The sequence below is a fragment of the Tenrec ecaudatus genome, chromosome 4 (genome assembly GCF_050624435.1).
Source record: "Tenrec ecaudatus isolate mTenEca1 chromosome 4, mTenEca1.hap1, whole genome shotgun sequence".
Taxonomy (NCBI): Eukaryota; Metazoa; Chordata; class Mammalia; order Afrosoricida; family Tenrecidae; genus Tenrec; species Tenrec ecaudatus.
The window spans coordinates 101,801,117-101,806,564 of record NC_134533.1 but is presented as its reverse complement, the minus strand read 5'-3'; positions in this window follow the sequence as shown (position 1 = coordinate 101,806,564).

Genomic DNA, 5,448 nt, shown 5'->3' with positions numbered 1-5,448 from the left:
AAACAGCCAGACCAGAGGAAGAGCTACCTTAGTGGAACAGGAAAATGGAAGTTCTGAAAGAATGACAGGGGCAAGAACCACTTACAACAATGGACTGAATTTAAATGAACAGGGACAGAGTGAGGACGTTGAACTTCTATCCCATTTTTGCTTGTATGAGCCACTGTAAACAAGTTCACCGAGCAGTGTATTTAGCCAAGTGGTGGTGGTCTTCATGATCCACAATCATGTCAGGCCCCAAAGATCATATGGGTAGCTTATGTTAGGCTGCATTCTCTAAAGTAGCAAAACCAGTGACAATTATATGTACACATATAAAGAGATAAATTATATTAAGGGAATGACTATACAATTACAGAATTGATTAAGTAGAATCTGATTAAAGTCCTTGGGCCAGACGTTAAACTGAAGGTTTCTCTTGACTCATGTGGCTTGGGGTGATGATTCTGGAAGCAAGGCGAAGACCACAGGCAGATGGATACAGACTCCAGTGAACGCAATGTCAGCAGGCCAGATGGAAGAGCACAGGCAGTCAACCAGCAATGGTTCCCAGGGTCAGCAGAAAATGCGAGAGGCTATTAACTCAAAAACAAAGACTCAGACGCCTATGACTCACATGTAGAATCCTCACCAATGACAATCACACAGGGAGTCTGCTTATATAAGAAGTAGGCCTCACCCCAAGGAAAGTTCATCAGGTTGTGGCCCGAGTTGCGCGCCAGCCCACTCTTCCCACAAGTCCTTGCCTGCTCACAAAACATCCCGTTATGGAGCTGCAGTTCATTGCATTACGTTAGGTCACATCCTTAGGGATTACTAGGGCAAGTGCTCTGTGGGTTTCTGAGGTTACAAACCTTTGTGGAAGCAGAGCACTTTCTCCTTCTCCTGTGGATGGGGTTGACACGTTGGAACTGCTAATATTTGGGGTGGCAGCAAAATTCATTACTCCCTATACCACCGAGGCTTCCTACTTGCCATGGAAGTAGTTTTGAACCCATAGCGACCTTGTGCAAACAGAAGGAAACACTGCCTGACCCTGTGCCATCTTCATTTGATCCCTATACTTGAGCCCATTTTTGTAGCCACCTTGGTAAGGATTTTCCTCTTTTTTACTGCCCAATTACTCCACTAAGGATAACATCCTTCTCCAAGGATTGGTCTCTCCTGACAGCACATTCAAAGAATGTAAGAACAAGTCTTACCTCTAAACTTGCCTCCAAGGAGCATTCTGTCCATTCTTCCAAGAAATATTTAGCTGTCCTTTTGGCAGGCCATGGCACTGCTAACATTCTTCACCAGCTCGGCAGTGCCAGCCCATCCATTCCTCTTCGGTCTTGCTTATCCAATGGCCAACTTTCACATGCACAGGAGGCAATCAAAAACTCCATGGTTGGGTTAGGTGCACTTCAGTCTTCAAAGTAAACTCCCTGCTTGATACCACTCTAAAGAAATCTGGTGCAGGAGATTCACCCAGTGCAACATATCCTTTGGTCTCTTGAGTGTCACCTCCACAGCATTGATAGCGGATTCAAGCAAGACATAATCCTGGATGACTTCAAACTTTCCTCCATTGATCATGATGTTACCCATTTTTTTCCAGGGGTTAATATTTTGGTCTTCTTTATGTTGAATTTTAATCCACGCTGAAAGCTATAATCCTTGATCTTCATCAGCAAGTACTTCAAGTCCTCCTCAATGTTAGCAAGCAAGGCTGTGTTATCTTCATATCTCAGGTTATTAACAAACCTTTATCCAAAGTTGATTCCATATTTTTCATATAATACAGGTTCTCTGATTATTTGTTTGGCATACAAATTGAATAAGTATGGGGAGAGGATGCAACCATATTGCATGCTTTTCCTGATTTTAAACCATCAGTATCCCCTTTCTCTGTTTGCACCACGGCCTCCTGATCCATGTGTAAGGTATGCATGAGCACAATAAAGTGTTCTGGAATTCTCATTCTTCTCAAGGCTATCCATAGTTTGTTATGAGCCACACAGGCAATACCTTGGCATAATCGATAAACACAAGTGAACATATTTCTCATATCCTTAGCTTTCAGCCAAGATTCGTCTGACATCAGCCATGATAACCCCTTTCCATGTGCTCTTCTAATCTGGCCTCAACTCCTGGCAGCACCCTGTGAATGCACTGCTCCAACTGATGCGGGGCGATCTGCAGCAAAGTGGTTCTTGCTTTGATATCAATGATATCGTTCTACAATTGGAGCATTCTTTTGGATCACCTTCTTTGGAGTTTGTACAAATATGAATCTCTTCCAGTCATTTGCCCACGTAGTAGCCATCAATTTTCCTGGTGTCGTGATTCCAGTGTTGAGTCAGCTTGTTAAATCATTTCCATTGGTAGGTAGTCCATCATTTCCTGGACTTATATTTGGCTACTGCTTTCAATACTGATAAACTATGATTGGTTCTTCCTCATATTCTACTTCCTGAAATGATTGCATGTCAACTAACTCTTTAAGTGCAGTGACTGTGTGCTCTTTCCATCATCTTTTGATGCTTCCTGCATCATTCATTAATACGAACATAGAATCTTTCAATCTTGCAACGTGAGATCCGAATTTTTTCTTGAGTTATTTCAGTTTGTGATATGCTTAGTGTGTTCTTCCATTTTGATTTTCTAACTCTAGGGCTTTGCACATATCAATATAATATTTGACTGTCTTCTTGTGCTGTCCTTTAACATTTTCTGCTCAGCTCTTTGACTTCATCCTTTCTTCTATTTACCTTAGTTATTCTATGATAAGGAGAAAATTTCAGAGTCTCTTCTGAATCTACTTTTGTCTTTTCCTTCTTGTCTCTATAATGACCTTTTATCAGGAATGATGCTCTTGATGTACCCCCATAGCCCATTGGTTCTTCTGTCAATTGTGCTCAACTCAGCAAACCTGTTCTTGAGATGGTCTTGAAATTCAGGTCGGGTAGACTCAAGGTCATATTTTTGTCTCACAAACTTGCTTAACTTTTCTTCAATTTTAGTCTGAATTTACACAAGAGCATATGTGTCAGCTCCTTTTCTTGTTTTAGCTGCTGATACAGAGCTTCTCCGCTGACTTTTCCCAGATATGTAGTACATTTGATTTCTGTGTATTCAATCTAGATATATCCAAGTGTGCATTCATTTAGTGTGTTGTTGAAAAAGGGTTACGGGAATCATAGTTCAGACAAGTTGGCACATATTTGGGGGACATGATTGAATTCAGGTCACATACTGTTTTACACATTATTATTATTTCTTTCCCCACTCTAGAATGTAAGTGGCATGAAGACTGGAGATTCTATAATTCATGCCCTAAAATATTTCAACTCTCTTGATTATTTTCTGAGCCAGTAAGTGGTATAAATAGGTACTTACTTAAATAAATAAACTATGGATATAGAGAATAAATTATGAGGAAATATTAATAGTATATTAATATTTTATTTAAGTGTTAACATATTAATAATTTCTATTTAAGTAACAAAATGTCTTACTATATACTCTATAGCCTTTAATTGATTTATTTGGACTGTTTATCTACCTCTGTGGATTAATAGCAAATGGGTTATCTTTCACTAGTCGCTAGATTAAAACAAATGGAAGATGAATTCTGGTTCCTTTTCTTAATCCTTAGATTTCCACTACCAGGAAAAGAAAAAAATGTACACAATTTTTTCTCTTCCTGTACATAACATTGTGGGGTTGTCTTTGTCTAAACTAGCTTCTGCCTGAATATACTCCATCTGCTTGGCAGCGTGTGATCTACTAGCACATGCCAAGGAATCCTTCATTCTGCTTCATATTAGGGGAGGCAAGTGAAAAGATTAATACAATTCCTTACATTTGGATAAGGAACACAATAGCACAGTGGCCTCAAAAAAGCATTTTTGGAATTATTATGCTGCATAAAACTGCTAAACTCATCTCTGAACTGTGTGGAACAATGTTATAGAAGTAGAAGAATATATTGAACGATCTACTGGAAAATACTCTCTAGTTCACTCTCTCAGTTGTTTTTTTTTGTTGTTGTTTTGTTTTTTGCTGATGTACAAAAAACCTATGTAGCAGGCAGGAAAGACAAGTTCAAAGCTAATAATCACACAATATCAGGATCTCAGCACTGTCCACCTTCGGCCTTAGCCTTGGCATTATGACTTTTGTCCCTAAAACCTCTTCAAGTTATCAGGAAACAAAGATGAGAAGTCCAGGGAAACTCCATGTTTTGTCATTGTTTGTAGTTGTGGCGTCGACGCTGACTCATGAGGAATGTATGTGTAATACAATGAAACATTCCCCACCCGCGATAAAGTGATATCTTCAAGATTGCTTATGTGTAGGAATCACTGTTGATGTTCTCGGTATCCCTCTATCATGTATCGGTTCAATTGTGAAGAGTTTTGTTATTGTTTTGCTTAGGTGTAAGCATTTCTGAAGGCTGGAGTCGTGAGTCTTCATCAGTGAGAACTTCCAGTCCTCTTTGCTTTTGTCTGCAGATTGCAAGTTGTTCAAGAGGCTTCATTCAGTCCAGCTTCTCAGAATACTTCCTTAGCATTCATACAGTGAATGAAATGAAAGGATACAACCTGAAATTTTGTGTTTTGTTTTCTAATTCCAGGTCTTTTCACATTTCATTATAATACTTTATCTTCTTTAGCTGCAATTGGAAATGTTCTATTCTGCTCTTTTACTTTATCCTGGTTTCCATTCATTGTAGCTACTGTATAGTAAGAGCCAATTTCATAGTCTCTTCTGACAAAGTCTTTAGTCTTGTGCTTTGTTCCTCTTTTTTTTTTCTTAGTAAATTATTGTGAATTAGGTGAAGGTTTACAGAGCAGATAATCAGTTTTCCATTCAACAAGTCATATATATTTTGTATAGACTTACACCATGTATGTCCCATCACTCATCCCACTTACTCCCTGTGATTCTTATTTCCATACCTCCTTTATTCCTAGCCCATTAAATTTTGTCTTTAGGTAAATTCTGTCCTGTGAATCTTGTAGGATTCATTATTTCAAACCAGGAGTGAGTTTCGTTCCAGATCTGAAGGGTGATTAAGGACTATAATCTGAGTCACATCACTCTCCTCCTCCTCCTCCTCTTCCCTTTCCTCCTTCTCCTCCTTCCAGAAACCATTTACTAATATTAAATCTTAAATGGGACAAGGACAGGCAACTTGAGAAACTTTTCATCTGCATGAGGGAGATCATTAGTAGGAGGTCATCATAGTGTACCTGGGTTATTTGTGATACATAGCTTTCAAAAAGGATGTGGAAGGTAAGAGAAAATTGTCACATAAGCATCGTTGATAACAGAACAATACTACAGATTTACTGGTGGGACTCCTAGTTTGGATCAGGGCCATGGTTGTGATATGTAAACTATGCGAAGCAGAGGGTATTACAATATTAGTTCAGGGGTTCCCCAAGGTAACCAAGAATG